At 39.7% G+C, this 23,169-nt stretch overlaps 1 protein-coding gene and 1 pseudogene across 1 annotated transcript in view; one reads left to right on the top strand and one right to left on the bottom strand.

Moving 5' to 3' along the window:
• Positions 1–9,789, bottom strand: part of LOC147999769 (uncharacterized) — a 38,847-nt gene extending 29,058 nt beyond the window's left edge. Inside the window, exon 1 of the mRNA XM_087593612.1 lies at positions 9,678–9,789. The gene's annotated coding sequence lies outside the window, so the exon portion shown is untranslated. The remainder of the gene's footprint in view (positions 1–9,677) is intronic.
• On the top strand, positions 7,229–7,300 carry LOC120098421 (U4 spliceosomal RNA; annotated as a pseudogene).
• Positions 9,790–23,169: the final 13,380 nt, after the last annotated feature.

Genomic DNA, 23,169 nt, shown 5'->3' with positions numbered 1-23,169 from the left:
CATCATTCAAGGATGATGTGATATCATGTGTAGCCAACCCCAAAAATCTACCAGAGAGCTCCTATAACAAAGTGGCTGTATACAAAATTAACTAAAAGAAGTCAGTAGTAGCCTTGCTTTATACAAATGATAAATGGGCTGAGGAAGAAATTAGGGCAACAACACCCTTATCAGTGGCCATAAATAATATTAAAATATCTTGCTGTGACTCTAATCAAGCAAGTGTAAAACCTATATGACAAAACCTTCAAGTCTCTGAAGAGAAAAATTGAAGAAGACCTCAGAAGATGATCTCCCATGCTCATAGATAGACAGGATTGATGTGGTAAAAATGACCACCTTACCAAGAGCAATCTACAGATTTAATGCAGTTTCCCTCAAAATTTCAACACAATTCTTCGCAGCCATGGAAAGAATAATTCTCAACTTTATATGGAAAAAAAACCCAGGATAGCCAAAACAATTCTAAACAATTAAAAAAAACCTTCTGGAAGAATTATCATCCCTAACCTCAAGTTGTATTACAGAGCAATAGTGGTTTAAAAACAAACAAACAAACAAACAAAAAACATGGTATTAGTACAGACACAGGCAGGTTGATGAATAGAATAGAATTGAAGAACCAGAAATAAATCTATATACTTATGGACCTTTGATTTTTGGCAAGGAAGCCAAAATCATACAGTAGAAAAAAGAAAGTATGTACAACAAATAGTGGTAATCTGCATGTAGAAGAATGCAAATTGATCCATATTTATCACCCTACACAAAGCTTAAGTCCAAGAGGATCAAGAACCTCAACATAAAGCCAGATACACTGAATCTAATAGAAAGTGGGAAATAACCCCCAAAGGCATTGGCACAGGAAAATTTTCCTGGACAAATCACCAATGGCTCAGGCTGTAAGATCAACTATTGATAATACATTTTGATAATATTTTCTTAGCTTTAATACTTCTATTACTTTTCAATAACTAAATCCATAATGCTATAGTAGATCTGGGATTTTTTTCTAAGCATAATTTGACCTGTAGAAAATAACTACAAAGACAACAAATTCCTCCCTTCACATCAAGTAACTGCTGAACAAGGGAGGCAGGAAATATAGAAAATGGTTTTTACTGGAAACAATGTAGAATCACCAGACTAAATTATTCTGATAACTCACCTCCTAGTCCTATACAAACTGCTTAAACCAGTTGCCACAAAACCTTCCTTCTAAAGAAGAGAAATTCATAAGCATGCAGTAGGCCAGTGAAGATAAGCCTCCCAGTTCAGAAAGTTGGAAGAGTACCTTGGCAACCCAATCACATAGTTGGAGCTCTAAGAACATTATCCCAGGGGTGTGAAAGTCAGGTGACACGTTCTAGTAGTAGAGAACTTCAACTGTGAAGAAAGAAGTCCATGCTTAGGCCTCAACACCTCAATGCCAGCTTAAAAAAATGCAGATGTAATTTGAGTATCATGTGCTGTGTCTCTCTGCTCTGAGAACTCTAATGATCTCATCTCTGAAGTCTGCTCAATAAAGTCACTGGGCAGACTCTAGGTCTAAGATACTGACATTCATCTATATTAGTACTTCCTATAGAAAGCATGTTACTTTTCTATAATTACTTGGAGCTGTCTACAATTTCCATGGAAATCACTCTAAGGTAATATCTACTGCAGTTAGTAAACAGTTCAAGGTTTGGTGCCTAGCCATAAAGCTAACAGCAATTACTTTTCTCACCTTCAAATCCAGTTACTAAGGGAGTCATTTTCCAAAATCTTTCTACATTTCAGCCATTGTAAACCAGTCCAACCTGTATCGCATAGTGGGAAATGGATGCCATCTTTAAATTTTCATTTCATGACAGTAGGTTTAACTTCAGGATTGTTCTACTCCAAGATATCAAATGCTCCTCTACTTCCAGCAAAATCTCACACTTATGAGTAGGAGACAACATGGTGTCTTCTCACACACCACAAGATGAGGCCTTGTTACCTGGTATGCAAACCCAAGTATATCTTAGATCTCTACCACCTTGGCCACCAAGCTATCTATTATGAATTATTCAAAACAAATGGTACAAGATAATTTCACCACTTCTCATCAGGTACAAAAGTGTGTAGAACTAGTTGGTGATGCTTGACTGTGATTTTTTTTATTTTTACAACCACTCTCTCAGCAAAGGTGCAAATATAATATCCAATAGGGCTGAAAAAGAAACACAATGGCAGACAGACTCAAAGCACCATCCAAATTTCTTCTCCTCTTGACAGCTTTCTTTCCCAGAAGTCATGTCAACTTTGTACTCAAAGTCCCCGAGGCAGGCTATATATCAGGGCTTCCATGTCTGTTCAGACTCTGGCAATGCCATTACTTTGTCAAAAGCAGGTATCCTAGCTATCATAAGGTTTTAATCAGAATCAATGACAGATAAATAGAATTTCAGTCTAATCACAAAGGAAAATCTAATACCCAAGTTTTAGAAGTTTTAATCCAATATGCCAGTATAGAAATGTCAACCTCTGTCAGTTTACAGAGAGGAAAGAAATGATTATGAGCACACAGAAAGGCTCCTAATCAAAGAATTAAGCTGAAGCAGCCAACTGAGGGTGTGCCTAACAGATGGGGACCAGTTTCGAAAAACTCTCCTGAATATGCAATAGGATTTATGTTGGTGAGAAATCAGATAACTATTTATGTAAGTAAATGTCAAATAATATTAATTAAATTAAAAAAACAGCTATTGAGGGAAAGAATGTATTCTCTGTGAAATCACTTACTATAGAGAGAAAAATGAATAGCAACAGGAAGGTCATATCTGAGATGCCAGTTAAACTGTAAATGTCAGACTGCGCCTAGATATGAAGGGACCTGGTCAAAGAGCTAGGGGCACGCAAATCCCTTGGGAGAGAGAGCTAGACCTTCAGAGGGGCAGACAAGCCTGGGAAGCCAGAGGAGACTATTCTCTGCCCACATTTCTGACTCTAGAGGAAAACGCCTAGTGCCATCTGGGCCCCCTGTGCACAGGGACCTGACAGAAGGTGGGGCAGGCACTTCAGGTTACTGCCCTCACAGAGAGCTGAAACCCAGCCCCAAGGAGTGACTTGGAACCTGTGGGACTCGGGACACACAAAGGCAAAATTCCTCTTGGACCAGACACTTTCAGTTTCTAGCTGGAGCCAAAACCTTGCTGATCCTGGCCCACAGCTCCCTGCTACCAAACCCAGTGGGAGAGAGAGCTCATCACACAGACAGGTAGGCACTCCTGAGACTACAGGGCAGGAGAGACCGCCATTACAGCCCACCCTTGACCACATCCCTGACCCAAGAGGAAACTGTACAGGGCCTCTGGGAACAGGAAGATAGGAGCACACAACTGCAGGAGCCCTGCAGTCCAGATTGTGCCCGGATCTGAAGGGACCCAGTGAAACAGCTCCATGCACCCAAATCCTGTAGGAGGGACAGCTAGACATTCATAGGGGCAGACACACCTGGGAAGCCAGAGGAAATTACTCTCTGTCCCCATTTCTGAATCTAGAGGAAACTGCCTAGCATCATCTGGGCACCCTGTACACAGGGACCCAGGAAAAGGCAGAGCAGGAGTTTCTGGTTGCTGCCCTCACAGAGAGCTGAAACCCAGCCCAGAGGAACAATTTCAGGCCCAAGACCAGAGGTAATACCAGCTTTTCTACTCCAAGTGACCTGCCTGGTGGACACAGGACACATGCCCAAAGGAACAGCTGAAGACAAGTGGAAAGGAACGACTACACGCCTGAAAGCAGAACACTCTGTTACCATAACTAGATGAAAGAAAACAGGAAAACAGGTCTGCAGCACTCTTGACACACAGGTCTATAGGACGGTCTAGCCACTGTCAGAAATAGCAGAACAAGGTAACACCAGAGACAACCTGATGGCGAGAGGCAAGTGCAGGAATCGAAACAACAGAAACCAATGCTACATGTCATCATCAGAGCCCAATTCTCCCACCAAAGCAAACAGTGAATATCCAATCACACCAGAAAAGCAACATCTAGATTTAAAATCACATTTGATCATGAGGATGGAGGACTTCAAGAAAGACATAAAGAACTCTCTTAGAGAAATGCAGGAAAACACAAATAAAAAAGTAGAAGCCTATGGAGAAGAAAAACAAAAATTCCTGAAAGAGTTACAGGAACGCACAATCAAAAAGTTGAAGGAATTAAAAATGGAAATAGAAGCAATGAAGAAAGAACACAGGGAAACAACCCTGGATATAGAAAACCAAAGGAAGAGACAAGAGGCCATAGATACAAGCATCACTAACAGAATACAGGAGAGAGAATCTCAGGGGCAGAAGATAACATAGAAATCATCGACACAACTGAAAAAGATAATGGAAAATGGAAAAATCTACTGGTCCAAAACATACAGGAAATCCAGAACTCAATGAGAAGATCACACCTAAGGATAATAGGTATAGAAGAGAGTGAAGACTCCCAGTTCAAAGGACCAGTAAATATCTTCAACAAAATCATAGAAGAAAACTTCCCTAACCTAAAGAAAGAGATGCCCATAAACATACAAGAAGCATACAGAACTCCATATAGATTGGAACAGAAAAGAAAATCCTCCCGTCACATAATAGTCAAAACACCAAATGCACAAAATAAAAAAAAGAATGTTAAAAGTCGTAAGGGAAAAACATCAAGTAACATATAAAGGCAGACCTATCAGAATCACACCAGACTTCTCGCCAGAGACTATGAAAGCCAGAAGACCCTGGACAGATGTCATATAGACCCTAAGAGAACATAAATGCCATCCCAGGTTCCTGTATCCTGTAAAACTCTCAATTAACATAGATGGAGAAACCAAGTTATTCCATGACAAAACCAAATTTACACAATAACTTTCTACGTATCCAGCCCTACAAAGAATAATAAATGGTAAAGCCCAACATAAGGAGGCAAGCTACACCCTAGAAAAAGCAAGAAATTAATCGTCTTGGCAACAAAACAAAGAGAAGAAAAGTACACAAACATAATCTCACATCCAAATATGAATATAACAGGAAGCAATAATCACTATTCTTCAATATCTCTCAACATCAATGGTCTCAACTCCCCAATAAAAAGACATAGATTAACAAACTGGATACACAATGAAGACCCTGCATTCTGCTGCCTACAGGAAACATACTTCAGAGCCAAAGACAGACACTACCTCAGAGAGAAAGGCTGGAAAATACTTTCCAAGAAAATGGTCTGATGAAGCAAGCTGGAGAAGTCTTACTGATATCGAATAAAATTGATTTTCAACTAAAAGTCATCAAAAAAGATAGGGAAGGACACTTCATATTCATCAAAGAAAAAATCCACCATGATGAATTCTCAATCCTAAATATCTATGCTCCAAATACAAGGGCACGTACATACATAAAAGTAACCTTACTAAAGCTGAAAACTCATATTGCACTTTGCACAATAATAGCAGGAGATTTCAACACCCCACTCTCATCAATGGACAGGTCACAGAAACAGAAATTAAACAGAGACATAGACAGATTAAGAGAAGTCATGAACCAAATGGACTTAAGAAATATTTATAAAACATTCTATCCAAAAGTAAAAGGATATACATTCTTCTCAGCACCTCATGATACTTTCTCCAAAATTGACCATATAACTGGTCAAAAAACAGGCCTCAAGGGATACAGAAAGATAGAAACAGAGACAGACGGATAGACCAATGGAATAGAATTGAAGACCCAGAAATGAACCCACACACCTATGGTCACTTGATTTTTGACAAAGGAGCCAAAACCATCCAATGGAAAAAAGATTGCATTTTCAGCAAATGGTGCTGGTTCATGATAAAAGTCCTGGAAAGAATAGGAATTCAAGGCCCATACCTAAACATAGTAAAGGCCATATACAGCAAACCAGTCGCTAACATTATACTAAATGGAACGAAACTTGAAGCAATCCCACTAAAATCACGTACTAGGCAAGGCTGCCCACTCTCTCCCTACTTATTCAATATAGTTCTTGAAGTTCTAGCCAGAGCAATCAGACAACAAAAGGAGGTCAAGGGGAAACAGATTGGAAAAGAAGAAGTCAAAATATGACTATTTGCAGATGATGTGGTAGTATATTTAAGTGATCCTAAAAGTTCCACCAGAGAACTACTAAAGCTGATAAACAACTTCAGCAAAGTGGCTGTGTATAAAATTAACTCAAATAAATCAGTAGCCTTCCTCTACACAAAGGAGAAACAAGCTGAGAAAGAAAATAGGGAAACAACACCCTTCATAATAGTCCCAAATAATATAAAATACCTCAGTGTGACTTTAACCAAGCAAGTAAAAGATCTGTACAATAAGAACTTCAAGCCTCTCAACAAAGAAATTGAAGAAGACCTCAGAAGATGGAAAGATCTCCCATGCTTATGGATTGGCAGGAATAATATAGTAAAAATGGCAATTTTACCAAAAGTGATCTACAGATTCAGTGCAATCCCCATCAAAATTCCAATCCAATTCTTCAGAGAGTTAGACAGAACAATTTGCAAATTTATGTGGAATAACAATATCCCAGGATACCTAAAACTATCCTCAACAATAAAAGGACTTCTGGGGGAATCACATTCCCTGAACTCAAGCAGTATTACAGAGCAATAGTGATAAAAACTTAATGGAATTGGTACAGGGACAGACAGATAGACCAGTGGAATAGAATTGAAGATCCAGAAATGAACACACACACAGCTATGGTCACTTGATTTTTGACAAAGGAGCTAAAACCATCCAATGGAAAAAAATAGCATTTTCAGCAAATGGTGTTATTTCAACTGGAGGTCAGCATGTAGAAGAATGCAGATCGATCCATTCTTATCACCCTGTACAAAGTGCAAGTCCAAGCGGGTCAAGGACCTCCACATCAAAGAGATACACTCAAACTAATAGAAGAAAAAGTGGGGAAGCATCTCACACACATGGGCACTGGAGAAAATTTTCTGAACAAAACACCAATAGCTTATGCTCTAAGATCAAGAATTGACAAATGGGATCTCATAAAACTGCAAAGCTTCTGTAAGGCAAAGGACACTGTGGTAAGGACAAAATGACAACCAACAGATTGAGAAAAGATCTTTAGCAATCGTACAACAGATAGATGACTTATATCCAAAATATACAAAGAACTCAAGAAGTTAGACCACAGGGAGACAAATAACCCTATTAAAAAAAGGAGTTCAAGCTTTGCGCAGTGGCAGTATCGTAGCCAATGAGGTTTATCCGAGGCGCGATTATTGCTAATTGAAAAAAAGGAGTTCAGAGCTAAACAAAGAATTCACAGCTGAGGAATGCAGAATGGCTGAGAAACACCTAAAGAAATGTTCAACATCTTTAGTCATAAGGGAAATGCAAATCAAAACAACCCTGAGATTCCACCTCACACCAGTCAGAATGGCTGAGATCAAAAATTCCGGCTATAGCAGATGCTGGTGAGGATGTGGAAAAAGGGGAACACTCCTCCATTGTTGATGGTATTCCAGACTGGTACAACCATTCTGGAAACCAGTCTGGTGGTTCCTCAGAAAATTGGACATTGCACTACCTGAGGACCCAGCTATACCCCTCTTGGGCATATACCCAAAAGACGCTCCAACAAATAACAAAGACACATGCTCCACTATGTTCATAGCAGCCTTATTTATAATAGCCAGAAGCTGGAAAGAACCCAGATGCCCTTCAACAGAGGAATTGATAAAGAAAATGTACATCTACAAAATGGAATACTACTCCACTCTCAAAAACAATGACTTTATGAAATTCATAGGCAAATGGATGGAACTGGAAAATACCATCCTGAGTGAGGTAACCCAATCACAGAAAAACACACATGGTATGCACTCATTGATAAGTGGATATTAGCCCAAATGCTTGAATTACCCTAGATGCACAGAACACGTGAAACTCAAGAAGGATGACCAAAATGTAAATGCTTCACATTTTGAAAAGGGGAACATGAATACCCTTGGCAGGGAATAGGGAGGCAACATGATCCCAGAGAAGAAAAGGAATGGTCAAAGAATAGTAAAAACAAAGTCAAAATCATTTGGATGCTTGCTTGTACTTTCAGTTCTTACTATCTGTAATAGTTATTTCTTCTTGTTGTTGCTGCTGCTGTGTTAAAATACCTAACAATAAACAGCATAAGGGGAATTATTTTGTTCCACAGTCCATCATGGGGAAGTGATTGAGGCAACTGGTCACATTATACTGGTCATAGGGAAACAGATTGAGATCAAGCTTGGTATTCAGCTCCATTTTCACTTTCTTATTCAGTCTAAGACAGACGTCCATAGGAAGGTGCCAGCCCACAGTTATAGTGGGTCTTTCTACAAATCTAACTTTATCTTAATATTACCTCATAAGTATTCCCAGAGATTTGCCTTATAGGTGATTCTGGAGCCTTTCAAGTTGGCAATCCATGTTAGCCTATAAGATCCAGCCTGACAGAGTTTTGGTAAATGATTGTGCTTCTTAATTAGATATTGAATCTCTTTCCTGTATTCTTTCTGTACACTCCAGAACACACACACACACACACACACACACACACACACACACACACACACACATGAACACTGGAAGATTTTTTTCTAGTCTGACAATGGATCTTGATCATCTTTTCATATCTATCACTGAGCTCTTTTTTTTCTCTTTATTAACTTGAGTATTTCTTATTTACATTTCGATTGTTATTCCCCTTCCCGGTTTCCGTGCCAACATCCCCCTAGCCCCTCCCCCTCCCCTTCTATATGGCTTCTCATCCCCATCCTCCCCCCATTTCCTCCCTCCCCCCCAACAATCATGTTCACTGGGGTTCAGTGAGCTCTTTCTTTTATTCATCTATATAATGTTCTGTAATTTAGATGCAATCCAATCCCCATTGACTGCCTCTCAATCTATGGGTTTTCCTGTTGTCATTGTTGTTTGAAGCCAGTGCCCTACACATGCTAACCATGTTACTAGTGAGTAATGTTTTATTACCCAAATTCTTAAAAATAACATAGCAATGAATACCCTTTTGTGTATATTTGTTTCACAGCCTCAAAGATGAATTCTCAAAAAAAATAGTATTACTAAACTTAAAAGGCATTTGTCCTTTCAATATACTTTGCATATTTGGTCCCCTGTGGCTTCATGCCAATTTAACCAATTCTTCTAGCCTTCTCATGTTCCATGTTAGAGAATAAAGACATTGGAGGACACAAAACATCTGTCTCATATCAAGATGTGAGATACATGATACATCAAGAGCACGTGTGTCCCTAATACTTGCCTTGTAAGTCCCTTAGCAGTGCCTTTTAGCCTGAGTCATTCTGAGCATGACTTGATGGTTCTCACTCTGGGATTCCGGATGGAAAACTTCCTAGAACCTCTAGAGATTAGCAGTTGTGGTAAATAAAATGCATTCCTAGTCTAGTTGAGTGAATCCTATCAGAAGAAAGAAGAAAAGAAATGTGCCAGGTAAGGAAGTAACCAAAAAGAGAAAAGGTAAATGGAGATGGTGACACAGCAAAAAAGTCACCCTGAGGTATGCACCAGATAAGCTGCATTGGTGTGTTTTAAAAGTAATAGCCTCAGTAACAAATGCAGCAGCCATAAACATCCCCACACATCTCTGAACCTACTTACTTTAATGGTCTTCCCCTTGCCATCCGAGCTGGTGTTCTAACAGCCTTCAGATGTTAGCTCATGAAAAGCAAAGGGATCAGATACATCAAGGAAGCTGCAAGGCACCATCTGCACACAGATAATGAGTGGGTTTACCTGTTTGTGTGATGTGCAAACATCATCCTGGCTTCCTGCCCTTGACAGTCTTAAATCAGCTCATCAAGTGCCAGCTCCCTTTATATCAGACAGTTTAGCTAAAGGACAGGAAGAAAAGCATACCTTGGTCTGCTGCCAATTCAAGTTCTTTTGTTTATCTGTTCTTTTCAAGTTCAAAGGATATGAGTTATGCAATTAAAAGAAAACTGTTAAAAAGAACCAGACATAAATGCTAAGCTGTTGAGAAAAAGAAAGCATTTAGTAAGTACTGGACAGGTTGGTAGTATACTTTTCAAGCTACTAAACATACATGTATATCTGATTATCAGTGATCAATTTCATTTTTTAAAATATAGAACACTTCAGTCTGGTGATATAGCTTGGTGGTTAAAGCACTGGTTGCTCTTTCAGAGAACCCAAGTTTTAAATCCCAAATTCCCATCACCCTCTCTTTCCAAAACCCATGTGGTACATTATAATCATCTCTAACTCTACTTCCACAGAATCTTTAGATTTTCAAACTCCTTCCTTTAACAGTAGACATTAGAAAAATTAATTGAATTTCTAATGATTCCTCACTTTAATGGATAGAAGATGCAGGATTTGATGTCCTCCTCTAACCTCCTTTAGCACAAATGCATGCATGTGGTCCACAGACATACATGCAGGCATAACACCCATACACTTAAAATAAAACTAATGATAAAAAATTAAGGACAGTATTGTATGTTGGAAGCCACCTATGTTGGAATCAAACAGAAGAAAGAAAGATAAAAGAACTGGAAATGTATCCATTATTGGCTTTTATATGTTGCCAAACACAGATGATTCTTTCACTGAAAACTGAGCTGACTTGGAGCCATCTAAGACCCCTTGCCCCACCCCCACATGATTCTTGTGAACTCCAGGGAACACAGAGTTCCTGGGAAGCCTAGAAATCCAATTCAACCGCCATGATTTAAAGCGGGGGAGCATGTCCGCGACTGAGGGTGGCATAGCAGTCACAGGTCAGATACTCAGAGACAACCAAGCAAACAAAACAATATGCTAAAGCAGTAACATAACTTAACTGAAGCACAAATATGTATTTTTTCACCCCATAGAACAACGATTAAAAAACATTCAGAAGGAGAGGCCACTCTGTCTTCCTTATCCACTGCAATACATAGAGCTAAGGGCATGTAGTTACATGAGCCATGATTTACCTGAGAATTCTATAGCTCCTTTAACTTTCTTCCAGCTTTAGATCTTCAAACTCTCTTTCATAAATAGTAGACATATTCTACATTGGAAAAAATTAATTCAATTTCCAATGAGTCTTCAATTCAATGAACAGAAGATGAAGGGAACTATTAATTTTTTAGTTCTACAAAAGATGTTGATCTCTTAGGAGATCGATTTAACAAAGGATGATGAACTAGAAGGCCATCAACATATTAGGAATATGAGTGACTCACATGTGACTTCAAATCAGTGACTTTCTATACAGAGTGTTTCCTGTTATTTTATGGTCATGTACAACTTCCATACCTTTAATGTGTGTGATGGTTTACATATGCTTGGCCCAGGGAGTGGCACTATTAGAAGGTATAGCTTTGTTGGAGGAAATGTGTCACTGTGAATGTGGGTTTAATACCCTCGTCCTAGTTGCCTGGAAATCAGTTTTCCACTAGCAGCCTTCAGATAAAGATGTAGAACTCTCAGTTCTGCCTGCCTAGATGCTGCCATCCTTCCACCTTGATAATAATGGATTGAACCTGTGAACCTGTAAGCCAGCCCCAATTAAATGTAATCCTTTATAAAACTTGCATTGACCATGGTGTCTTTTCACAGCAATAAAACCCTAAGACAGAAGTTTGTACCAGGAGTGGGGTGTGATGGTTTGCATATGTTTAGTCCAGGAAGTGGCACTATTAGGAGGTGTGGCTTTGTTGGAGGAAGTGTGACACTGTGGGGGTGGGATTGAAGACCCTCCTCCTAGCTGCCTGAGGATGCTCAGTCTATTCCTGGCTTCCTTCAGGTGAAGATGTAGAACTCAGCTCCTTCTGCACCATGCCTACCTAGATGCTGCTATGCTCCTGCCTTGATGATAATGGATTGAACCTCTGAACCTGTAAGCCAGCCCCAATTAAATGTTGTCCTTTATAAAACTTGCATTGATCATGGTGTTTGTTCACAGCAATAAAACCCCAACAAAGACAATGTGTAAAGCTCAAGAATTGCCTGGTAGGGTTTTGTCCCTTTAAGTAGCCAAGGACACAATCAACTTCTCATTCCACAAACACAGGGCTTAGTTATATAAGGTTTCTGGTCTTATTTATCTCTTTTCTTCAACCATTTCACTATTTTAAAAATGTATTTTATGATTTTCCCAGCACAAGGAAGGCTAAGCTAGGAGCACCAAGGTGCTGTAACCAGTGAGCACCACTCAACAGAAGTCCATCTCAGAGATACAGCCCTCCCCACAGGGATTTTAAGAAAGAATTAGACTCTTTGTATAAAAAGCAATTAAAATTTTTTGATTTCTAGGTTTACACCTATTTGTTCTCCATGTGTTTACTACTTCTGGAGTTGAGTCCTTATTATTAAAGGATTGATTTCTGTATTTATGCCTACAAGAAAAAACTTTACACCTTACCATGAGACACCACATTTACTAATGGAAACAGGATATCAGGACTAGTGGAGGGATTTTCATCTAAACTTTATCTAACTTTATCTATGTTAGCCATTGCTGAATTTCCAATTTTATATACTATGAGCATATATGAATATGTAAGTGTGTGGGTGTGTAAGCATGTATGTGTTTTCACACATGATCTAGCACTCATGAGCAGGTTAGACTCTTTCAGGAGCTGGTACCCCTTTCCACTGATGGTTTTAGGATTGGCCTCTGATCACCAGGCTTTACACAAGCATTTTTACCAGTCAAGCCATTTTGATGGCACCACTGATTAACTTCAATAGAATATACATATTCTGCTTGTAATAAATGATCAATTAATCTAAAAATGGAACATATTTGCTTAAATTCAAGGTATACAACAATGTTTTGTCTGTCATGTGTTTATAAAAAGATAAAGAGAGAAGGGGATATGTTGTTATAGATTGTGGTGAGGTGTGCAGGATGGGGGTGCCTCAGCAGGCCCATGCTAAAGCATCACTTCCCCCTGAGGGAACAGCCACACAAAGGTACAGTATAGATTAGAGTTTATTCAGTCCATGGGGAGGGGAGTCAAGAGGGTAGTAGAGGAAGAGAAAGACAGTAGAGAAGGAGAAGAGTAGAGACCAGCCATGAGCATGTGAAGATAGAATACAAGGGGTATGGGGATAGAGGGAGGAAGGGACAAGAGGACAGAGTGGAGAGTGCAAGCAGGAAGAAAAGAGCAAGAGAGAGAGGAGAAGGCAAGCAGCCCCTTTTATGGTGAGCCAGGCACACCTGGCTATTGCCAGGTAGCTGTGGGGTGGAGCTTAGACAAAATGCTAACTGTCTGCATTGCAAAATGTAGATGTTACAGTCTTCCCCAGAGGATGGGAGGAGGGATGGTTTCTTGATTATAGCAGTATCATTTGAGTGAAAAAGAACATTCTGGAAGGGCCTCACTCCGTACATTTCAGAAAAGTCTAGCTACTTTAGAGATTGCCTGCTGCTGCCACTTGATATTCTGTGGTGAGAGGAATGTTGTCCATGGAAAATACTTTCCCTTGTTTTCTCCTGCTATACAGCAGAAATTCTTTATAATCAATTACAATCAAGCCTCTTCCCATGTCCTTTGGCTTCTGTCAAACAACACACATTTTCACAGCCAATATCTTTGTGCCATTAACTCATGGGCATCCTCCTGCCAGAGCCACTGTTCACACTGAATTTCTGTCATTCTCCCTGCAACCTGTCTCTGCTGTCTCCCTGCTTTTCCTGGCTTTTCCCCAAGCTTTTTAAGCACCAGTCAAACCTTGGCAATCCCCACAAACTCTTCCGCAAAGCAGTCTTTAAAAGCATTCCTTATAATTGGATCAGAAAGTCCACTTGTTTGCTTTCTCAAAGGATGAATTAAACTGAGAAATCCTGCAGGCCATCACTGAACTCAATTCCACTAGGATTCACTGAGTCCTAACTGCAGTCAAGAAATTATAACACGATCAGTGGGGCCTGTGGTCACAAATTAAAGTTCCTGTCCTCAAGCTGTTTGGAATCTAGCAAGTCTGAGTAAGTGCCTTCTGAGCACTTAGGCCTTTATTAAACTGTCTACTTCCAGACTCTTCAGAAGGGCTTCCTTTTGTTTCTGTCCTCATTGTTTATTATTTTGTGAAAACTCGTATTACATAAAAGTTACCATCTTGACGTTTAAGTGTACAATGCAGTGTCATTAAGACCATTCATGACTCATCCCCACCATCTCCCTTCTCTGCTTCCAAATCTGTCGTACAGAAGTTCTTATCTGCTAAGCTCCTTACTGTCTCCCCCTTGCATTCTGCTTGCTATTATTCTACTGCCTCTGGGAATTTGCCTATTTCCAGTCTTTGATATAGTAAAATCATATAACATTTCTCCTTCTGTGTTTGGCTTTTTTCTTTTAGTGGGATGTTTATTTAAGCCTATGTCTTATAACCGAAGAAAGAAAAGTGAATAGAAGTGGATATGTCTCATGGGAAGGTGCAGAGGTTGTCATTCCATCTGTTTTCCAGCCTCCTGTTGGGAAACTTTAGGTTGAAGCCTACCATGTCTGGATAGTTCTTCTGAGTTTGGCACAAAAGGGAGAACTTCTTTTTCCAGCAGGACATCCCCTTCTTGTCTGGGTAGACTGACCCTCTATCTAAGGAAAGTCACATTGCCCTTTGCAAACCCTATAAGTTTAGTTTCATCTTCATCAATAAAAACATGCCCAGTAACCTGGAGTTCCTGAAATGCCTCTCCATACAAATGAAGAATTCCCAGTAAGTTAAGCTTCAGCCATTTTTTTATTAACTTGAGTATTTCTTATATACATTTCAAGTGTTATTCCCTTTCCCGGTTTCTGGGCAAACATACCCCTCCCCACCCTCCCCCCTTGTCGCCCTCCCCTCAACAATCTAGTTCACTGGGGGTTCAGTCTTAGCAGGACCCAGGGCTTCCCCTTCCTCTGGTGCTCTTACTAGGATATTCATTGCTACCTATGAGGTCAGAGTCCAGGGTCAGTCCATGTATAGTCTTTAGGTAGTGGCTTAGTCCCTGGAAGCTCTGGTTGCTTGGCATTGTTGTACATATGGGGTCTCGAGCCCCTTCAAGCTCTTCTAGTTCTTTCTCTGATTCCTTCAACGGGGGTCCTATTCTCAATTCAGTGGTTTGCTGCTGGCATACGCCTCTGTATTTGCTGTATTCTGGCTGTGTCTCTCGAGAGAGATCTACATCCGGCTCCTGTCGGCCCGCACTTCTTTGTTTCATCCATCTTGTCTAGTTGGATGGCTGTATATGCATGGGCCACATGTGGGGCAGGCTCTGAATGGGTGTTTCTTCTGACTCTGTTTTAATCTTTGCCTCTCTATTCCCTGCCAAGGGTATTCTTGTTCCCCTTTTAAAGAAGGAGTGAAGCATTCATATTTTGATCATCCGTGTTGAGTTTCATTTGTTCTAGGCATCTAGGGTAATTCAAGCATTTGGGCTAATAGCCACTTATCAATGAGTGCATCCCATGTGTGTTTTTCTGTGATTGGGTTACCTCACTCAGGATTATATTTTCCAGTTCCGACCATTTGCCTATGAATTTCATAAAGTCATTGTTTTTGATAGCTGAGTAATATTCCATTGTGTAGATGTACCACATTTTCTGTATCCATTCCTCTGTTGAAGGGCATCTGGGTTCTTTCCAGCTTCTGTCTATTATAAATAAGTCAGCCAGTTATTTTAAGTTCACCCATTCACCCTGAAAAGCCACTTCCCACTCTCCAAGGTTCCTATATTCCCTTTGGTCACTAAGAAAAAAGTGTAGCATACAGCTGTTTCACTGAAGATTAGTTAAGAGAGATGTTTCATTGACTATCATCTAAAAAAAAGCTATAATGCTAAAATCCTCAGAGAAGCCCTCACTGCCCCAGTACTCGCTCCCTACCTGACTAGGATCCTGCAAACCCCACCTCTTCTGGAGTCTGCTTCATCATTCCAGCCTGGTGTACAGATGCACCCAAAAACACTGAGGGAGGAAACAGAGGATGCAGAACAGTAGCTAGTCTCCTACATAAATACCACAGGCTCCTAGATCAAGTCACTAAGGGGTTAAAGATTATTTGCTTACATGTTTTAGGAAGAGTTTCAAGAGAAAGATTGCCAAGTTCATAGAATTTCCTTATAATAGAAGGCAGATTAATACAAGCACTATGTGATGTGGGGTCTTCAGGGAGAACCATGCAATGTGTATCTTTGCGTAGCATAAGAAGACAGTTGTCAGAGAGTGATAGCAAAGGGGACATGGCAAGATGGTGCTAAAGAACAGAAAACTTCTCAGGGCTCACTGGTGCAGATTGCTATTGGTGGCTCTGTAACTCTGAAGATAAGCATATTCTTCTCCTTCAGATACAGAGAGGTCCCTCTCCTGTAAGATATTCAGAACTACTTCAGAAAGAGGCTAAGGAATAATCTATAGGTTTTATGGTCTACTTGAAGGAAGAACAGTAGATAGGGAGGTCAGAGAATGGCCTGCTTATGATCTGCAGTTTTCTTATAGTCAATTTTCCATATTTTTGGGATAGCACAACCCAAATTCTGCCATGTCATTAAAGAAATGGCTAACCTATTTCAGCACAAGATCTCCATGTAAAATAGGGGGTGAGGCACATTCTCAAACTCTTGCCACTAAGAGAAGAGTAAACTAGACAACCATTCATGATATGACATTTTCTCCTGTTTTGCTTTGTTTAGAGAGCATGTATAATCACTGAGTGGAAACAAGGTTATACTGTCATAACAAGTTAGTTCAAAGTTCCTGTGGTTTAAAACAACTTATTTCTCACTCACACTGTGTGTGACTCATAAGTTTACAAGTTTCACATAGGCACTATGGCATCTAGAACAAGAGACCCATCATCCTGCAACCATACAATCTGAGTGGTGTGGTAACTTCTCTAGAAACCTGCATGTGTTTTTGTTTCTGCCTGAACCACAAGAAAATGCAGTTGGTGCCTCTGAAGATCAAAGAGGCATACAACTGAGAGGAGTCTAGGAAGCATAAAAAAAGAAATGCAATATTTGATGAGCTTCAGTGTATGCCACACACTTCAGTCAGCCTGTAACTTTAGTCAGTGTGAACTGTAGAAGGTGATCAGTGACGAGTCTTCCTTTGTAAAGAGAAACAGTTTTGCTACAAACTTGTAGATATTTTCTGTTGATAAACTTAAGATATAAAAGCAATGTAATGGGTAGTGTTCTCAAGCACACACTGAGAAAAAACTAAAAATAACTTCCTTTCTGAGGTAAAGTGTCCACTGATAGTGTCATAAAGATTCAAATTGGTAGCTTCAATAAATCAAGTGAAAGTGAAGGTGTTGCTCTACAGTTTAGGTTTTAGTTGATTCCAGATGTAGAGAAGTTGAAAGGCAAGACTAGCAATCACAAAAGAGAGGACAAAATATAGCATTCAGTCACACTGCTTCATCTGATTATATCCCATCTCTTAATATCTCATTACAACACAAATCAATCAATAGGTTAATACACGACAAGGTTAACATGATCAAGCCCCAGGTTCCACCCCCTCAGCAACACTGCAGTGAAGACCATGACTTTAACATATGTGCATTTAGGACATGCTTCTGATTCAATAATAAAAATGTCTACTCACTAGAATTTTACTATCTGAAAATTATATTATCTGCATCAAAATAGAGGGCAGATTCACAAGTACTGGGTTGCAAAATCTTTGCCAGGGTGTGGGAGTCACAATTCCATCAGTAACATTTTCTGTGTATCTAGCATACCACTTTTATGCAATACCACATAACTGGATCAAATAAAAGCCACAGTTCCTAGCCCCACACATTGCTAAGTTCACATGGCAAATTTCTTCAGTAATGAAAGTAAAACACACCAATTATGGAGTTTATAAGAATTACTGAGAGGAGTTCTTTACCAATAGGTTTATGAGTGATCCTTATTTGAATTATAATATGCATTAATTTCTGCATAAGATATTAGGTTATCTCATAAATACAAACTTATTGTTAACTATCAACCCTTCAATTTTTTAATTGATAAAAGATTTTAACAATTAGGTTACAAATGTTTATAATTTAAAAGCCAGAACAGTAATGATGGAAAATAGAAAACCATTCAAGATAACATTGATAATGACAGGTGCCTTGATTTTATTTTTAGAAACCTTCTTGGAATGGACAACTAGTCTAGCTATTTCCATTTGCACAAGGAGAATTTGCAACTTGTCAAACATTATGAAACTCAATTTTCTGGTGGCTCACAACCATCTGTAATGACATCTGATGCCCTCTTCTGGTGTGTCTGAAGATAGCTACAGTATACTTATATATAATAAATAAATAAATAAACCTTTTTTAAAAAAAGAAAAAAAAGAAACTCAATTTTCTTAAAGAGCAGTGAACTAGTCCCATTGGTCTACCCAAAAATATTTGGGGTTTTAAGGCACCAAAGCAACCACTTTCTCATAGTCACATAGTCACACCTCATAGTGACTCTGGAGGCAAATATGGACAACCATATTGATACAATTTTCTCAAGAAATATACAGATATGGAGTATCAAAGTGAAATGAAACTCATTAACTCTATTGATGAGTTGGGCTTATTTCACTCACTACACTGTATCCCAAACAATACCAGGTTCGCAAGCTGATCTTCTTCTCTTTAAAGTGGCCAAATCTAAGAGGGAAAAGATCATCACATGTCTCAAATTCACTTCACCAGAACAGAACTTAGCAGTATTTTTTTTTAAAAAATAACCATCTAAGGTATAGGAAAAATGGTTAGAGGTACAAAAAATGATCATATAGAGTGTTCATGTATAACCAAGCATCAGTATATTTAATAAGATTTGTGCACAAAAAATCATGGTATTGGTGGTGTGGTCTGAGCACAGTTGTTGGCCTTCTGACATCCTTCACTTGGCAAGTAAGTAAAGGGTGAATGGTATCAACTGGTTTGATAAACCACAAATTTAGTACTGTATGTCTAAGGCAGCACAACAGTCATGATCTGTAATCACAGGTGTTACCCATTGTCCTAGCTTGCATTTAGTTGCTGTGAGAAAAACAAACCAAAGACCAAAATCAGAAAACAAAAAAACCAACCACCACTGGCCAAAACTAATGGGATACAGTCAGGGCAAGAGCTCAAGTCTTGAAACCCGAAGGGAGAAGCTAAAGTAGAGTTCATGGAGGAATGCTGCTTACTCCAATGCTTCCCCTTGCTTGCTCAACTACCTTTCTTTTGTATCCTAGGCACACCTAACCAGCGAAAACACCACCCACAGTGGTATGGACCCTTCCACATCAATCAGCAATCAAGAAAATGTCCACAAACATGGTCAATAATCAATCTAATGTCAGCAATTACTCCACTGAGGTTTCCTCTTTCCAGGTGACTACAGTTTATATCAAATTGACAAACATTAAGTAGCACAGCTGCTGGGAATGTGCATCAAATGACACAACCTCTTAAATTGCTCAGAGAGCCAAGGATCTGAAGCACATGAAGCTAGAGGCCTTGGGTAGGTTTGTCCTGTTCTTGTGCTATGGATGTCTGAATGAACCTACACTGTGTGTGAGGCAAATCTTCTTTCCAAGCCTAGCTACAGAGTTAAAGAATGAAACCAGTACAGAAGCAGTCTTTCACACAATGTAACATGGATCATGATGCCTGGCTACTCCATTCATGTGATCCACAATTGCCTAGTGAGTATTTTCTGAAGAGATGACTGAAAAATAGCATGGAAGAAGAGATAATTCACAAGCTTACTCTATTTTATCAGCTCATTTGATCCTGTGACCTAGGAACCATTAGCACCATTCCCCTTCATATAAGACAGCTAAGGGACACAGAGGTTATTCAAGACACTCAAGTTAAACACCTGCTAAGTGTGAAAGCCTGAGTCTGACAATTCAATAACTAACAAACATATGCCCACTCTATCACATCTCCAATTGGGAGAAAAAAGTAAAAATGGAGATGAAGGGAAAGAGAGTGATTGACATCTTCAGCCAACAAGAAACAGAGATAAGGAGCAGAGACTAATCTGATCAAGGACATTCTGCCATGACCTGCAAGGCTTAAGAATGAACCTAACTGGGGCAAGGAGAAATGAAGAAATAACAAACAAACATATGAAAACCTAGGACCATGGGTGGACCATGGGTCTAATGGAGACATGCCAACAGCATCAGCCCAGAAGGTCACCTTGGTCACTATATACAGCATGGCAGAAAGCATGTAAAAGCAGAGGAGATGGAGTTCACCACGAAAACAAGACCTTTTTAACACTGCATCACACACAATGCACATATATATTCAAAGAGACTGGAAGCATGCACAGGGTCTACATGGGTCTGCTCCATGGGGACCTAAAGCTGAAAAGAGACATGTACACATGCCCCCCATCACTAGCCCAGAAGCTGTTATATAGAACATGAAAAAGGAAGGGGCAGGCTAACTAATGCTAGGAAGAAATGCTTATATGGGTGCAGTCTCATGTGGCAGTCTTCTGGGAGGAACAAGCTGTGATTCATAGTTCCTGCACACAATATTAGCATCCAGGAGGGAAAGGCTGCAGTTGATACTTTCTGCATATCCTGGTTATAGCTAAGGTTAAATATTATTCAGCATCCATCTCAGACCAGGGAAAGGCTTTGCCATTCCTCTGAGCCTGACTCTGATTCCTGTGGGCCTGGGGTATTTGGGTCATGATGATGCTCATGTCAATAATACGTTCCCACTCAGGACTTCATCTGTACCACCACAATATCTAAGCCCTTGTTTACAATTAATGTTTATGATAGAGAAAGGAAATTTGGGAAGAGGAAAAAGGGGGGGAGTTTTTCCTAGGATCCCAGGTGTTCCCTGATTTCATATGGTGAAATTCCAAGTCAAATCTTGGAAACTCTCTCCATCCACTAGTTCTTTATTTCTTTTAAAAAAGGACATTTGTGTGGATTCCTATGTTTTTAAATAATTTGTAATCTAGGATATTGCCACTCAGAAGGTTGACCACAGACCAAAAGTTTTTAGAAATGCAGATGCCTCAGCTCACCCAAGATCCACTTAAACAAAATCTGTATTTTAACAAGACTTCCGGGTAACATGTAAATACATTAAGAAACTCTTGCCTGGACTGGAGAGATGGCTCAGAGATTAAGAGCACTGATTGTTCTTCCTAGATGTCCTGAGTTCATTTCTCAGCAACTACATAGTAGCTCACAACCATCTATAATGGTATCTGATGCCCTCTTCTGGTGTGTCTGAAGACAGCAACAATGTCCCATGTATTAGATTAGATAGATAGATAGATAGATAGATAGATAGATAGATAGATAGATAGATAGATAGATTTAACCAGGGTGCCAGTGCACTCCTAAAAAAACACAAAAGAAGAAACTCTTGCATAAATGAACTTAAAATCTTTTCATATGAAGAACATCCAGAGAAACTTGGTAAAAACTCCAGAAAAATACAAGATCAAAGACTCAGAAATAGGAGGCAGCTCCAGGTCAGAAGTAAACAAATATGCTATGATTCAAAAGGTAAAAGGCAATAGGAGATGGGGACTGAAACCTTATGAAGACTAGGAAGAAATCAGAAGGAACAGAGATTAGTGTATTTGTCAAGGTTCTCTAGAGGAACAGAACTGATAAAATGAACATACATGATTTATTAGAGTGGCTCACAGGCTGTAGTCCAGCTGGTCCAGCAATGACTGTCTACCAATAGGAAATCCAAGGATCCAGTAAGTTGTTCAGCTCATGGATATCTCAGCTTGTCTTCATTCTATGGGAGAATCCTGAAGACATTGGCTCTAATGCCAGTGAAGGCATAAACTTGCTGGCAAGAATAAAAGCAAGCAGGCAAAGAGCAATATTTTCCTTTGTCATGTCCTTTATATGGGCTGCTAGCCAAATGTGTGACCCAGATTACAGTTGGATCTTCTCACCTCAAAAGATCTGGTTTAAGGTGAATGAATGTACTGGCTTGTTTTACGTTAACTTGATACAAGCTAGAGTCATGAGAGAGGAAGGAGATTCAATTGATGAAATACCTCAATGAGATCCAGTTGTAGAGGATTTTCTTAGTGATCAATGGGTGAGGGCCCAACCCATTATAGGTGGTGTCATTGTTGGGTTTGTGGTCCTAGATTCTATAATAAAGCAGGCTGAGCAATCCAGTAAGCAGTACCCCTCCATGACCTCTGCATCAACTCCTGCCTTCAGGTTCCTGCTCTGCTTAAATTCTGGTCCTGACTTCATTCTGAAATGAACAGCAATATGAAAGTGTAAACTGAATAAAACCCTGCATCTCCAGTTTGCTTTTTGGTCAAGGTGTTTTGTTTCATCAATAAAAACCCTAAGACAGTGGGTCTTAGCACGTCAAATGATTTAATTGAGAAAAGTTAATTCCCCGTGTACTCAAGTTGACAACTAAGAATACCCATCATGATTGTCACTTTAACTGCCAATAGGAACTCAAGAAGCAGCCTTTGGCCTGAGCTGATCAGGGTGATTACGCAGATTCCACACAAATCTCTGTGGCAAGCTGCCTACATAGACAAGTCAAATCAGTGAGCTCCTGGCTTAGATAAATAGAACCTCAGATAAAAATCTCTGGGTTGTGCTCTGTGAAGTGTCCAGGTGCCTCCCAGCTAAGTCAGAACCTGTACTGAAGTCCCTAGCTACATGCCTCAGTTACTCTTGTCTGCAAACACAAATAAGTGAGCAGGTACTTAATTCTTATAACTCCAATCTCTGGTTCTCAGGAACTTTGAACTCTCCTTGAGGTTGTGAATTGACATCCACCCACCCAGGATCTATGCAGTTGTCTCACTGTACTCAATCTGAATCATACTTATTGCGCAGATCTCAAATCTAAATTCTATGTGCAACAAATACCAATTTGTAGGTTGGAAAGTATGTAAGCCAATGTTTAGACAAAGAATTTCCTAGTTCAAAATCCCAAGTCAATTCTCTCCCTAAACACACTAAAAGCTCACAGTCCTTGTGGGTTTGCCTTAGAGTTCAGCTAATGGGATTCTCTAGTCTATTCCTCCAGCTCCACCCACTCCTAGCAGGCTTCTTTCTTCATCTAAATGTATCAGCAATTTCTCTGTGGTTTCAGTGACCACTACCCTACTTCATACAGAGAGTGAAAAAGA

This window comes from Rattus norvegicus, chromosome 18, assembly GCF_021556685.1.
Source record: "Rattus norvegicus strain SHRSP/BbbUtx chromosome 18, alternate assembly SHRSP_T2T, whole genome shotgun sequence".
In the NCBI taxonomy this organism is placed as follows: domain Eukaryota; kingdom Metazoa; phylum Chordata; class Mammalia; order Rodentia; family Muridae; genus Rattus; species Rattus norvegicus.
This window is presented reverse-complemented; position numbering and strand designations above follow the sequence as displayed.